Source organism: Ziziphus jujuba, chromosome 8 (genome assembly GCF_031755915.1).
Source record: "Ziziphus jujuba cultivar Dongzao chromosome 8, ASM3175591v1".
NCBI lineage: Eukaryota > Viridiplantae > Streptophyta > Magnoliopsida > Rosales > Rhamnaceae > Ziziphus > Ziziphus jujuba.
The window spans coordinates 1537828-1554079 of NC_083386.1; the positions used below are offsets into that span (position 1 = coordinate 1537828).

General features: G+C 31.2%; 1 protein-coding gene and 1 long non-coding RNA gene across 3 annotated transcripts in view; one reads left to right on the top strand and one right to left on the bottom strand.

Annotated features, from left to right (window-relative positions):
• Window positions 1-16252, top strand: part of LOC132804965 (uridine 5'-monophosphate synthase-like) — an 83841-nt gene that overhangs the window by 58816 nt on the left and 8773 nt on the right. The gene's annotated exons all lie outside the window — the stretch shown is intronic.
• Window positions 5044-8316, bottom strand: LOC132804935 (uncharacterized). Of its 2 annotated transcripts, XR_009640196.1 has the most exons (4): window positions 7988-8315; window positions 7709-7873; window positions 7472-7596; window positions 5044-5558 (listed from the first exon to the last, which is right to left on the bottom strand). It is a non-coding gene; the product is annotated as an uncharacterized LOC132804935 (long non-coding RNA). The 2 variants fall into 2 exon arrangements; XR_009640195.1 differs by having other exon boundaries at window positions 7709-8316.

Consider the following 16252-nt stretch of genomic DNA (forward strand, 5'->3'; position numbering starts at 1 on the left):
AGATATAATGTTTATTTATTTATTTATTTTTGCTTTAGATATAATGTTTATTGTTAACATAAATTAATCAATATTAATGTTTTACATAAGGATATTATATAATACTAGTATTCATTCCCGTGCGATACACAGGATGAATGATATGTATAACCATAATAGATAGATTTCAAAAATAATCGATAATAATTAATTATATTTAAAAGTTTCATTAATAATCAGTATATATAGATCGTTCCTTTTTTTTTTTTTCAATCTATACTATAAAGTTTGTTAATAACTATAAATTTGATCTCTATATATAATAGTATTCAAACATAGAATTCAATTTCAAAAATGTTTATCTATCTATTTTTTTCCATCTATGAAATTTTCCTATCCAATTTTTTTCTATCAGTGAAATTTAAATTTAAATTCAAATTTTAATGCATTTATATAGTTTAATTTAAAGTCAATTATTTTCCATTTATAGATTTAAAATTTAAATTCAAATTCAAATATATTTTTTGATTCTCTTTTAAATAATTAATTTTCATATATTAAATACTCACAATGTAATTTAATTATTTAATTGTTTGTTTATTTATTTATTATTATTAATATTATTTATTTTATAAATATATTTTTACATTATAAAATCAATTATTTATGAAAGTCAAATTATAAAATGTTTATTTTTTTAATTTTTTCCATCTATAAAATTCAATTTCAAATTGAAATGAATCAATAATTTGTTTCAGATATAAATATTATTTTACTATGTTTAACAAATATTATTTATGATATTATATTTTTTAATCCAAATAAAAAAAATATCTTTATTAATTTCCATATAACTATATTTGTATATGTAAAAATATTTAAAATATGCTTAATTAAGAAAACTATATATCTACAATTACATTTTATATATTTAACTTATTTGATAAATAAAATATTTTATTTGTTTAAAATTTATTTTAAAATAAAAATTGATTTTATATATAATTGGGTACAACCATATAAAAGGTAAGATATTAAATAAATAAATCAAATCAAATCAAAATAAAAAAGATAATTTTTGAGGAAATTTGAAAAACAAATATGCTGACACATGATACATCTTTTTTCTTTTATATATTATATGGTTTATATAAATATATATACATATATATATATATATATATATAAATATAAGTAAGTATATATATATATATATATATAAATAAATTTTGAGCATTTTTTAAAAAATATAGAAAAATACATTATTTATTTTAAATTTATAATAAAAAGATCAATCTTATTATTAATTATCATATATTAATCTTATTATTTTACAATAAAATTACATTTATTGCATATCCATATATAAATATGTATTTGTATATAGAGTTTTTGTATAAAATATCTCTAGTAATAAAAATATATAAATTCTCGTTTTGAAAAATGAAAAAAGGTTATAAAATATAAAAATAGTTAAAAAAATATCTCATAAAATGTACTGGTATAGTATTATGCAATATGAAATTGTTATGGACATAATGCATAAAAAAACTTAATATTTAATAGAAAATAAATCAAATAAAAATTGGTTGAGTGAAAAAGACTTTAACTATTGATTTTGTCTTTTAGAAATAGAATTAAAAAGAAAAAGAAAAAGAAAAAGAAAAAGATAATGTTTTTCGAGCACAAGATAGTATTTTAGATAGTATATAATTTGATTGAATATTATAAATAGAAAAATATATAGAGCAAAAACCATAGACAGAATAAATATTGGCTTTCTTTTTAGGCAAAAAAAATAGATAACTATCTCTTCTTTTTTTTTTAATTATTTAGGAGTGTTATAGGTATTGATTTAGTTTGGTTCAAAAGAATAATATTACGGTTGCAATACATTCCAACACTTGGACCGTATGATGCAGTTAAGCATTTGAGAGCAAAGTTTCCAACCAAAAGAGCCAGCTAATCATTGTTTTTTCCACCACAATAAGCTGGTGAAATAATAGTGAGTTCAATACAGAAAAAACTTTAAAAGGAACTTCTTAAAATATCAGCAATAAAAAATAATAATAATAATAAATAAAATAAATATACTAGAGAGAGAGATAGATGTCCTAGAGAACCTCATCATAGATCCTGACACGCTTTGATACATAATACCTCAAGCTCACTATTGAACTCTATAAGCCTTCTATCGTATTATTCTTTTCTTACCCATCAGTGACACATTGTTTGGTAGGTGACTCCACATTCTTTTATTTATATGGTAAATAAGATAAAATTAAATATTTTATTTATTTTAAATTTATTTCAAAATTATTATCATATGTAATTTTATTAATTATTTAATAATTATGAATAGTTATATAAAAAATTAATTTTATATATTTGATTATATTCATAAAATGTAATATAATGAATAATGAATAACAAATAATAAATTATAATAAATAAAACAAAAATAAAAATATATTTTTTGAAAAAATTTGGAAGAAATGTATGTCGGTTCTTCTTTTATATATTAATACAGATTATTAAAATATCCATTTTTTTTAATTTCTTGTCTAAGACCCAAAAAGAAAAAGCTTGGCGGGCCGTACGTGCCAATTATATAAACCCAAAAACTACAAGAATAAAAACCCTATATATAAATATGTATTTAAATTCTTCTTCTTTTTCTTACTCAGAGCTACTTGTTACTCATGCGCAGGCAAAAGAAAAAGATTATTGTCAGCAACTACTACTAGTGCGTCGTCGTCTAATTTCATCTCAACCCACTTACCCCAACACCACTCTATTGAATTAAATTAATATTTGTGGACTTGGCATAATCAATTACTCACTTATAGGACCTATTTATGCCATTAATGGGACTGGCTTATTTTATTATTTTGTAGTAGGGCCCTTGGTCACACACTCTCTATAAGACTCCAGTTGGCCCATTGGACTGGAGGACCAACTCTCTTTATAAGCCCAATGACTTATCCATATTTTTCCTAGTATAATTATATTATCAAATTATTATTATTTTATGTGTGTCAAAATTAATGGATAAGTCTGACTTGCAGAGACTATTTAAAGGGTCTAGGGCAAGCAAACATGATATACCATACAGTATTTGGAGATTAGGGTTTTCAGAAATCTGAAAGTGATTTGAGAGTAGTGTGTCCATAGGCACTACTTTACGTTGTTTCTATTTTGCAGGATTAAAGATTTAATTTATCAATGGCTACGTTTGGAGGTTAGTAATTTATGATTTATGAAATTTATTATGTATATTTAGATCCATAAAATTTCTAACAATTGGTATTAGAGCCTATGGTTAATATGCATAGTAAATTTCTTTGTAGTTTATCGCAGTTAGCATGTGAATATTGATTTATGTTTTGGCCATTATTATCAGTGTTCTAGATATATATATATATATATATATATATGCATATATACGTTGCTTTACATTAATTCTACTTTTCCTTTATTTTCTTGAATTGTGTACATATGTAAATTTTGAGATTCAAGATTATGTATTCTATTAAACATATTTACGTATATAGGTATATACTCATGGTCGATTTTTGTTTGTTTTGAAAAAAAAAATAATAATAATAATAAAATATATATATATATATATATAAAAACTGGGTTTTTGGCGATTGAATTTCACATGCTTGGGTGTTATAATTTTCTGGGTTTTGGACCAAATTGATTTGGGGAAAAAGTTTCCCAAGAAGACAGGAAACAAATGGCACCAATTTTGCCTAAAATTTTCTGGAATTTCATGTGTTTCCAAGGGTGTTTGTTTGTGTTTTGGCCGAATATAAACCTTGCTTGGATGTTTATTTTGGGTTGATTTTGAATCAAATTGATCTGTGGGAAACGTTGCCCAAGGGAAGACGAAACTAACGCCGCCGGTATCGTCGGAAAAGGTGGTCGGAACGGTAAGTTATGGCCGGGTAAGACTAGCGGGTCGCGTGACCCGTTTGGACTGGAACCGGGTCACCCGTGACCCAGTTGGGTGAAGAAGAAGAGAGAAACGACATGTCATTTGGGGTGACTGCTGACGTCATCTGCTGACATCAGCACGACACGTCGTTTGCTGACGTCAGCAGGCCAAAAAAAAAAACTTTTTTTTATTGATTTATTTGTTGTTTATTTATTAATTAATTTTTCAATTGTTCAATTTATTATTTATTGTTTATTTATTTGTTTAATTATCACATTCCAATTTTATTAAATTAAATTAAATATTTGTGGTTGGAAAATTGGATTGTGTGAGTTTACCCAAAGAGGCTTTGTGCCTAGTTGGTATAGTAGTGTGGGATTTTAGGTACTCACCTGTCGTGAGACTTATTTTATCTGCATTATGTGTACCAATGTAATGTATATTGGCATAGTGGATGGGATGTTTTATATTTGCATATTTCATGAAATTGCCAATATGTTATTTTTCTCCCACTTATTAACCAGGGTCTATACGGGTAATTAAGCTACCCTGTCGGTAGTTCTAGTTGTTTTGTATGACGCCTGAAATGGCAGTGGAAGTTAATTAAATGCCATGTATTGCAGGTTTTGAGTTGCCCTGTCGGTGATTCAGTTCAATACATTTGATTGTGGTTATTTGGTTGACTGTCCCTGGCCCGCGTAAGGGTATCTTTAGCGCTACAAAGACCCTGAGCGATATTTATGTTTGTGTTTTTGTGTTGAGGGGCTGGAAAATAGTAATTGAATTGTCTTAAATTTTTGAATGTCTTGTTGTTTACTATTTTTACAGCTAGTAGCACCCCAAATCTTATGCCCATGACTGCCATGATGAAATTGGATGGGACAAATTATCAGAAATGGAAGAAAACCTTAGTTATGAATTTGACTTTTATGAAATTGGATTTGGCTTTGGAGATAAATCCACCAGAGATACCGACTGATGAGAGTACTGCAGCAGCTAAGAAACTTTATGAGGATTGGAAGCACTCTAATAAGTGCTGTATGATGATGATGGAGAATTACATGGATGAGGCCATATATGCTAGTATTCCTAAAGTGGATACTGCAAAAGGATACATCTTTTGTTCTAGATGTATGTTGGAGGAACTTTTTGAAACAAATAATCACATCCTTGGGAAGATCTCACAGTCAAAACGCTTCCATGAAAAAAGGAATTTGAAACCCAAATGCTAGAACTATTTTTCAACTGTTATTTTCAAAGTTGCTTAAATCCATCACCAAGTATACAAGCTGTGTTATTATCTGTCTCTACAGGTACTGCAATAAATGTAAGCACTTAGTAAACTTTTCGATTTAATTCATATATGTCAATTTATTTTATAAGATCTCTCTCAAAAACTGATTGAAAACAAACTGGAAAACGAAGTAGTTGAGATAACAAGACGTGGAATTGAAGCAAAAGCCTTCTCATAAAGTTCATTTTCGAAGCTAATCAAAGAGAAATGGAATTGGACAGTAAAACTTAATCTTCAGTCCATATATGGAAACACACACCCATTTTGGAACTGGAGATCCACAATCTGCACAAGTTTTATTGCCCAATTGACACAAGAAACCCTCCAGTCTTTCTGGTAGACCTGTTAAATGGGTGATATAAGTCACAAAAGAAAGAAAAGACTAAAACTCTGCAAAACATAAACCCAAGAAGCACAAAGCACAGAAATTGAAATTGAAGATAATACAAATTTTAACATTCTAGGTTCTTTTTAATCACATTTGAAATTGGAGATCAACGATATCAAATTTTCAGCACTACACAATCCAAAGTACAAAGCACACAAATCATGCAAATTGACGATTGCAATTTTAAGTAATTACTTAACTCGTAGTTTAGGCAAAAAAATTGCTTAGTTGTACGAATAGTAGAAAGAAAAGGAAAATGCAGGACCATATCACATAAAAAAAAAAAGAAAAAAAGAAAAAAAAAAGGGAGTTTCCAGAAAGAGAAACAAGAAACAGATAGAATTCAAGCTGAAGTACACCCTGAACTCTTCCTTAATAAGGTCTTTAGATACAGTAGTTTCTAGAAAAGCCTAATATGTGTCCTTTGCATAATCATATCATAGAAGTTGCTTTTTTATTGTGATTTATTTTTGTTTTCCATCATAAAGGCAATGTGAAAGAACCAGAAGCATAAAACAGAAGCATCCGGTAGCAGAACGCTCCATGCTATCAATCATTTATAATGGTTTCAAAACTCTTGCTGAAAAATGTCGCATTTTCACATTTGTCGTATAGACCTCCAAATTGTTATCTAATTCAATTGCCAGTTTGCATTCTTCGTATGTGTAATACTTATTGATGCGATCTACATCCATGGATCTAGGGAAATGAAAAAATTGGTTTTTAAAAAAAAAAAAAAAAAAAATCTTATATTAACAAGACTCAAAAGTACCAGATTTTGCCCATTGATGTCTTTGGTAATAATACCAACTTGGTGCGTCTGAACATAAGAGATCATATGGGCAAGCACTTGATCCTACAAATGCAAACTCTTAAATTAACTAATGTACCACCTTTTTATTTATCTCTCACAAATAGAACGAAATCATTTGATAAAACTCTTGTACCAGAATAATTCAATGTCAGATAAGCAATTTCATAAAACATCACAAGGAACATTCAAGATCTAAGGCATTAGCAAACAGGATCATCAAGTTAAGGTGACGCACACAAATACATGGAAAGAGCATGAAAAAAATCAGTTATCACAAACAAATAGTTCTTACCTCACATAAACAACCGAAACAATGTTATTTACATACAGATATATTCAACAACACCAGCACACTTATCTCAACCGTAACTGGAGATGAGCAAACCTGTTGTGCATATTTGGAATTTGTTTCCATCATAAATCTCTTCTAATTTAGTTACTACTGACCAATTTTATAACTTACATGATCTGATCTGTAATAGCAAGCCTTGTACTTTTATATATCTTATAGTTACTCTGTTAATGAGCAAAGGTTTCTATGGTTCTCTCTGATGATAACCAATCAACCACATTATTAAAGTTTTACATGGCTTTCTGAACCTTGCTTAAGTCATTTCAAGCAAAAAAGAAAAAAGAACAAAGAAGTTTCGTTATCTATCTTGAATTACAACATCTTTAATTAGGAAAAATGCTGAAAATTTAAGTAAAACTTCTTTATGCTATCACACGCTTCTAAAAACCAAATCTTCACTGAATACTTTTTCTTATGTAATTAAATGTCAGTTTCCGGAACGCCATCAAAAATAACTATGCCGAAAAAATATATGGTCTTCACTGCAAAGCTCCTAAGCAAAAGCTAGACAAAGCTTATATTTCTTTTTTCCTAATCAATTACCAAGAAGTTTGCTAATTTCCCTATCAAACTACATTAGAAATTACAAAAGTTCTCAGATTCGGGAACATAAATACATGAAAATCCCATTCCAATTCCAAAGGAACAAACTTCAATGAAATATAACATGAAAATGATAAGAGAAAAAAATTATATCATACCAGGAACATCGTTACGGCCACAATTATCTTGTTGGGTAGCCATCTCCACCCTCCAAGAATTCACACACAAAAGACCATGAGAAAATACTACAAAAATACGAGTATAGCCATGTTAGCAGCTTTTCCTGCATTCAAAGGGAAAGAAAGAATTTCAACCCATTAATCAGAATTCAAAACTATTTTCATTTCCCATAATATATAAAATTCAGAACACAGATTAAGAAGAAAATAAACAACCTTGTATGGGAAGTCCCACAAAAATAAAAAACAAACAAGCAAACTTATATAGGAAAATCTACTTATACAATGAATTCAAATGGGTTACAGAAGGAGATATTGGATTAATGACACAAGCTGGAGAAGAAATTCTGAATGGAAAAAGGGTTTGGATCAGCTTCTCCTCTGCATTAACAAAAAGGGGAAATTAAGAGGGTATAAAGGAAATCCAGATCAAACTGATCAGTGGAAAATACATTGAAAATTAAGGGGGGGAAAAAATTGGAATGGTTTTCTAACCAAATGAGGAAGCATACGTTTGGTGATTGATTGGCATAAGAAAAGGCTCAAATTAGTGGCATTAGGGGGAAAAAAAAAATCATAAAGAAATTGAATTCTTGTTAATGGATAATGCAGCAAAGAGAATATATGTTATTTTCATGGAAGTTTCAAACTGAAACAAAAGCTAAGATTCAGGGAAATGAGACGGGAATGATGAGGAGAATCTTCAATTGTTGGTTGTTTTCTGTTTTTCCTTATTTATTGTTTTTTTATTTAATATTGTTTTGGGTTATTTTGTCAACAACCATATTATATTTGGTTTTTGCTTCTTAATTACGGTATGTCAGTGACTCGGTGCCATAAAAATGTTGATGTAGTTTGGTGGGAATCGCATGTGCTGTTATAAACCCCGTGTAAGTCATTTTTTTATTTTCCGGAATCAATTCTGCTTTCTTTTCTTTTTTTTTCTTGAAAATTATTTTAAAATCAATTCTTCAAAATCACAAATCATATGTACATGTTGATAATTTTTTTTAGTACTTCATTTAATTTATTTTTGATAAACATTTTTTTGTTGAACGGTCGTAAACTTTTCTGTTTAGTTAAATTATAATTTTCTATTTCAATGTCAATTTAATATTTCAATTCGAATCAAAAAAATTTTGTGTTTTAACAAACTTTGATCAAGTATTAATTTTTTTTTTTTTTTTTAAGATCTTGTAGTAGCTCTCGTAATAAGAATACTACCAACTTAAGCCTGCTTAAGTTTATGAGCTAGTTTTGAAGGCACTTAAGTTTGTGAGCTAGTTTCAAACCTTCAGCTAAAAAATAAAAAAATAAATAAATTTTTTAAAATTTTCTTTTAAAAAAGGGTACTAATTTTCAATTTAAAATCATTGTTTATGTTGTAAATGAAACAAATCTTCATTATTAATTAATTAATGCCAATAATAAAGGAGCAATATTAAACAAGAGTTAAGTTAAACAATCAATAATTCTTAACTTTTTACAGTTTCTATACAATTAGCAGAGAGTTTAACATTCCTACAATAGTTCTCGTTACACTATGAAAGCTCATTGTTTGTAGTATAATTGATCAAATTTCTAAAAGCAACAAAACATCTACAATTCTTATACTCCGGATTAATTTAATTACTCAGGTAGGATTCAATTTCCAATTTAAAAATAAACATTTATTCGGAAAAATTAAAAGAAATAGAAAAAGAAAAAGAAAAAAGAGGGAAAGCAGTCGTTGGTATAGCATATTGCCTTCATTTATTTATTTATCAAAAAATATTTAAGTGTATATATATATATATTTCATCCTTTAAAAAATTTTATTTTACAAGATAAATGGGAATGGTTTTAAAATTACGTAAAAGTCATGAATGGTTAAGGAAAATTAGAAAAAGAAAATGGGAAAAAAAACAGAAAGTTTTATGTAGATACGTGTCAGAAGTGGAAGTAGATAGTGCTGTGCACGTCATGAGACATGAGGCCGGTGTAGGGTCCACCAGGTCATATGCCGACAATCGGATCTGTGTGGCTCCTAATTTGACATAGAAATCGGATTTGGGTTGTTTCATATACACCGCTCAATAATTTCTACTTTACTATGAAAAACCTTGCTATATAAATATTAAACATTCCTAACAAGATTTTCCTACATTTTACTTTTAGGCTTCAGCCCCAAAAAAAAAAAAAAAAAAAAAATATTCCTTTATTTTTCAACTAATTGGTCCGAGAACTTCTAATTTTTTTTTTTTTGAAAAAAAAAAAAACAATCTTAGCACTTCAGTTTTATAATTGCCAAAATCATTTATCAAATTTTGGATACCAAAATTCATGAGATAGTTTTATTAGCTAGCATTGATACTGTAATACAAAAATATTAGAATATGCATAATATATGAATATATGTGTGGAATAAAACACAAATAAAGTATGAAAAATTAACAAAATAAATACAAATACAACCTGAAAGTCCTTTAGCTTTGATCTGTATATGAAGAATAAATTGATCCGAAACCTGTGTGGTACTATAGTGTCCTTAAGACAATTTTCGTCCTACCGGTGCAGATGTTTACCCGACGGTTGTCTCCTAGGATACAACGGAATCGAAAAACTCTCGGATTTAGCACCTCCGAAGCTTTCTCTTCGAACCTTTTAGTGTACCAGATTTTTTCCACTCTTCCTATGTAAAATATGCCAGGAAAAAACAATTTGCAAGAAAAACACCTTTTTCTTATTTTTTTCTCAAAAAACATGAGGGAGAGTGAGAGGTTTTTCAAAAATTATTTAAAAAATGAAAATCCTTTGTTTTCTTTTTCTTTTTCACTTTTTCCAAAACGTAAAAACCACTTAAAGCCCATTAACTCCCAACTAACCCCACTAACCCAAATCATTCAATAAAGAAAACGTTTAAAAATGTTACAATCCCCCATATGAATGATTTGACTAGTAAACAAGACTCTAATGGTAAAGTTCTATAGTTGGAATCTGCATAGAATAGGTAGATGTTATTCTTTGAACCTTCCCTTGTGAAACTATATTTTCTTTACTAATTAATGGTAGATGCGATATCTTTGAACCATTTTATCGTTTGTGTAAATGACAACATAGTTCACACAGATTCCTTCCTGGTACACTTTAGTTCTCACTGTTGTGTTCATTTTGGCCTTGAACACCTATTTGGTTCTGCGATAGTTTCTAAAGAAATGTGCCCTTAACAATTCTCCTTTGAAGCGGCCACTCTTCTCTCTCACATAGGTGATTCCTCTTCCAATGTAATTAGCATAACAATGCTTAGATTACTATAAACACATAATGGAATCATTAAAAGCATACTTTTATGCTTATCCTCTTTTTATCACTGTTTCATCATGGGAATGAGCAAAGACTTAACCCCCACAATGATTCACACCAGTCTTTACAATTGCGTTGTCCCATTGAACCTAGATCTTGGGATCTCCAATCAACTAGGTTGGGTTTCCATCGTATCGACTTTATTCACGGGCTTTAATCCCATTCCCTTCGATAATTTCTCAACTAATTCTCTATTTAACCATTTGGTTAGCGGATCCACAACGTTATCCTTCGACTTCACATAGTCTATTGAGATAATCCCAGTTGAGATTAGTTGTCTAATGGAATTATGTCTACGACGAATATGTCTAGACTTTCCATTATATATCACATTTTGTGCCCTGCCAATCTCAAATTAACTATCACAATGTATACTTATTGCTGGCACAGGTTTTGGCCACCTAGGAATGTCCTCCAAAAATTGGCCTAGCCATTCTGCCTCCTCACCACATTTATCTAATGTGATGAACTCAGATTCCATCGTGGATCTAGCTATTACTGTTTGTTTTGAGGATTTCCAAGTCACAGCTGCACCTGCTAATGTAAATACATAGCCACTAGTGGATTTAGAATCCTTGACATCTGATATCCAGTTAGTATCACTGTATCCTTCTAATATAGCTAGATATCTTATGTAGTGCAGTCCGTAATCATAAGTATATCGTAAGTATCTTAATACTATAACGATTCCTTTCCAATGATCATTATTTGGATTACTCGTGTATCTACTTAGTCTACTTATAGCGTAGGCTAAGTCTGGTCTTGTACAATTCATTAAGTACATTAGACTTCCAATCACCCTTGCATATTCTACTTGAGATACACTTTCTCCTTTATTCTTAGATAAGTGTAAACTCACATCTATGGATGTTCTGGCTATATTAGTATCATCTTTACTAAAATTATCCAGTATTTTATCTACATAATGTGTTTGACTAAGAATGATTCCATTCAAAGCCCTAGTGATTTTTATTCCTAAAATCACATTAGCAAGCCCCATATCTTTCATGTCAAATTTGGATTTCAACATTACTTTTGTAGTTCTGACCATATTGTCATCACTACCTACTATGAGTATGTCATCTACATACAAATAAAAAATGACATATCCATTCTCTGTATTAACATAAATACACTTGTCACATTCATTTATTTTAAATCCATCACTAAGCATGGCACAATCAAATTTTTGATGCCATTGCTTCGGAGCTTGTTTAAGCCCGTATAAGGACTTTACCAATCTACAGACTTTCTTTTCCTGTCCTGGAGCAGAGAAACCCTCGGGTTGCTCGATATAGATCTCTTCATCTAGGTCTCCATTAAGAAAAGCTGTGTTTTACATCCATTTGATGTACTTCTAGATCCCGTAATGCAGCGATCGCTAGTACCATCCTTATGGAATTTATTCTCGTCACTGGAGAATAAGTATCAAAATAATCAAGGCCTTCTTTTTGCTTGTATCCTTTAATTACAAGCCTTACCTTGTATTTATCTATAGATCCATCTGCTTTCATATTCTTTTTAAAAATCCATTTGTAACCTAAAGGTTTACAACCTGGAGGAAGATCTACTAACTCTCAAGTGTGATTTTGTAAGATAGAGTCTATCTCACTTTTCACTGCTTCTTTCCATAAATTCCCTTCAGGAGAATTTATAGCCTCTTGGAAGCTTTGAGGTTCATTTTCTAGCATATAAGTAAGAAAATCCGGACCGTAAGATTTTTCCATTCTTACTCTCTTGCTACGTCTAAGTTCAACCTCAGTCTCAACATCAGTTTCTTGTTCTTGATCACTATCATGAGTATCATCATCGATAGTATCATAAGTTCGTTTAGACGAACTCGGTTCTTCTTCCACTTTAGATGGAAAAATATGCTCGAAAAATGATGCATTTCTCGATTCCATTATTGTATTCTTGTGTATATCAGGAATTTCTGACTTATACACGAGAAATCGATATGCATTACTATTTTGTGCATATCCTATGAAAATGCAATCAACTGTTTTTGGACCTATCTTCACTTTCTTAGGAGTTGATACTACAACTTTAGTTAGACACCCCCCACACTCGTAAGTAATTATAGGAAGGTTGTCTTCCTTTTCATAATTCATAGGTTGTCTTTACTTGATCCTTTCGAGACACCTTATTTAAAAGGTCGTTTGCCAACAAAACAACTTCCCCCCACAAGTTCTGCGGTACTCCAGAACTTATCAACATTGCATTCATCATTTCTTTTAACGTTCTATTTTTCCGTTCAACCACACCATTTGATTGGGGCGAATATGGTGGAGTAACTTCATGAATTATGCCATGTTGAGCACAATATTCTCCAAATGGAGTCACATACTCCCCACCACGATCACTTCTGATCACTTTAATTTTTCAGGTGAGTTGATTCTCAACTTCTGTTTTATAGAGAATAAATTTCTCTATAGCCTCATCCTTGCTCTTTAGCAAGTATATATAGCAATATTTCGTGCTATCATTTATAAAGGTGATAAAATACTTATTACCACCTCTAGTCGGTACAAACTTTAAATCGCATACATCACTATGTATTAAATCCAAAGGTTCATTATTTCTTTCAATTGTTTGATATGATAATCTCGTTAATTTTGCTTCTACACAAGTTTCACACTTATGTTTGTTATCGATATCAAAAGTGGGAATATGATTCAAGTTAATTAATCTCCGCAGAGAATTAAAATTAACATGACCTTGTCTACCATGCCATAAAATGGAAGACTCAAGAAAGTAAACAGAAGAAGTACTAGCTTTATTATTCATGTTCTTTGGCTTTACAGTCATTACATTTAATTTGAACATTCCATTGACTACATAACCCTTTCCCACAAACATTCCACTGACTACATAGCCCTTTCCCACAAACATTCCACATTTGGACAAGATTACTTTGTCTGACTCAAACACTAAGCGAAAACCATGTTTGCTTAGCAATGATCCAGATACCAATTTCTTGCGAATATCTGGAATATACAATACATTATTAAGAGTCATATCTTTTCCAGATGTCATCTTTAGTACAGTCTTACCCTCCCCTTGGATTTCGGATGTGGCAGAGTTATCCATGAACAACTTCTCCCCATTTGTCTTTGGTTCGAAGGAGGTGAACATGCTCTTATCTGCACATATGTGGCGAGTTGCACCTGTATCTATCCACCACTCTCTTGGATTAGATCCCACCATATTCACCTCAGAGACAACAACGCTTAGGTCAATCTCATCAACCTCTCTTGTGATGTGCTCCATCATCGTTGCCTCCATGTTCCTCTTTTTCTTCGGCAATCTACAATCCGCCCGCTCTGTGATCCATCTTGTCACAATTGAAACATTTCCCTTAGAACTTAGCCTTCTTGGAGATGCCTCCTTTAGGTCCCACCTTGGAATTTTTTCCAGGTTTCTTCTTGTTCTTGGAGCTACTTCCATGCTCCACGATATTAGCCTTCATCCCGGCCTTCATGGCTCTTCTGTCAGACCTCCTATTGTCATCTTCAATTCGAAGCTTTCCGATAAGAGCCTCCATATCCATTTCCTTTCTCTTGTGCTTGAGATAGTTCCTGAAATCTCCCCAACTAGGAGGTAACTTCTCAATCATTGCAGCAACTTGAAAGGCTTTATTAATAAACATCCCTTCTGCAAGAAGTTCTTGGATGAGCACTTGCAGCTCATGTACTTGACTCATCAGTGGTTTGGTATCCACCATCATGTAGTCCAAAAATCAGCCTACCACAAACTTTCTGGACCCTGCATTCTCAGTCTTGTACTTTCGGTCCAAAGTTTTCCACAGCTCTTTTGCTGAATTCGTGCCGCAGTACACTCTGTACAACGCATCGGATAAGCCATTCAGGACATAATTCAGACATAAATAATCGAAATTCTTCCACGCATCCACCGCCATTAGAGTCTCCTTATCACTCTTGTCATTGCTTGGTGGTGCGTCCTCAGGAACCTCGCAAGGTCCAGCGTAGTCAAGTAGAACAGCATTTTCTGCTGCCACCTCTTAAAGTTTGCTCCATAAAACTTCTCCGGTCTCTCTGCATGACCTGTCAGAGGAGGCACCTGAAAAACAGGAGTCTGTGAAGGCACTTGTGCAGCAGGCACATCTCCACTAGCCATTTCTAAATCTGAAAATAACCCAGAAATTTAATTAGCTGTTATATTCAATCTTTAACAAACTAATTATAACCAATTTCGAAAAGGAAAATACACAAAAAATGTGATTTCTGTATATACCACAAATGACTGTTCATGGTTACTATTCATGAACTGTTCATCCGTACATTTACTGTTCATCCGTATATTCCCGTATAGTTACTGTTCACTGCCACATGTCGTTATATCTGTTTGCCACGTGTCACTTGTAATAGGTTAACACATGGCTCTTTCTTTTTGACACATGGCGGCATCTGAGTCTGACACATGTCACCTGAATCAGATAGACACGTGGCCTCACTTGCCTGTGACATGTGGCTGTCTCTGGATGAGACACGTGGCGAGCAAAACGGGCTGAATTCTCTTGGGCCTTGTTTTGTTTGGGCTTGGACCTTGGCTGAACAGTAATCTATTCTAACTGCGGGCTGGGCTGTGTAGCTGGGCTAGATCCATCAGAATTTAAAATTCAGGCCCACTGACCCAGAAACCTATCCAAACTCGTTTTTCCGACCCAGTAGCCCGTTTTCTGATCCGTCTTCAACCTCCAATCGAGTTTTTTCAGCCCGTTTCACTGGTAAACGGGTTTTTTTGACCCAGTTCACCATTTTTCTTACTTTCTGCACTGTCCCAGTACCCAAAAAATACCAGAAAAATATCAAAAAATTTAGAAATTCATGGGTAATTCGATTTTAGAAAAAAAAAATAGTTTAAACAATAATAAAGAATTGCCCAAGAATTCTCAAACCCATGGGACCAAACAAATATATATATATATATATATTTTTTTTTTTTTTAAACATAGAACTAAATACAAAATAATTATAAATTAAAAATAAAAACCCATCAACAAAAAGTATACGGGTTTGAAGGCAAAAAGAATAAAAACATGTATATATATATATTTCCATCAACAAGCATCATCAAAACAAAAATATTCAATTATTCACAATTCCACATATATAAACATATATATTAAACCGGAAATTTGTCTTAAGAATGTAATACAAAAATATTAGAATATGCATAATATATGAATATATGTGTGGAATAAAACACAAATAAAGTATGAAAAATTAACAAAATAAATACAAATACAACCTGAAAGTCCTTTAGCTTTGATCTGTGTATGAAGAATAAATTGATCCGAGACCTATGTGGTACCACAGTGTCCTTAAGACAATTTCCGTCCCACCGGTGCAGATGTTTTCCCAACGGTTGTCTCCCAGGATACAACAGAATCGAAAA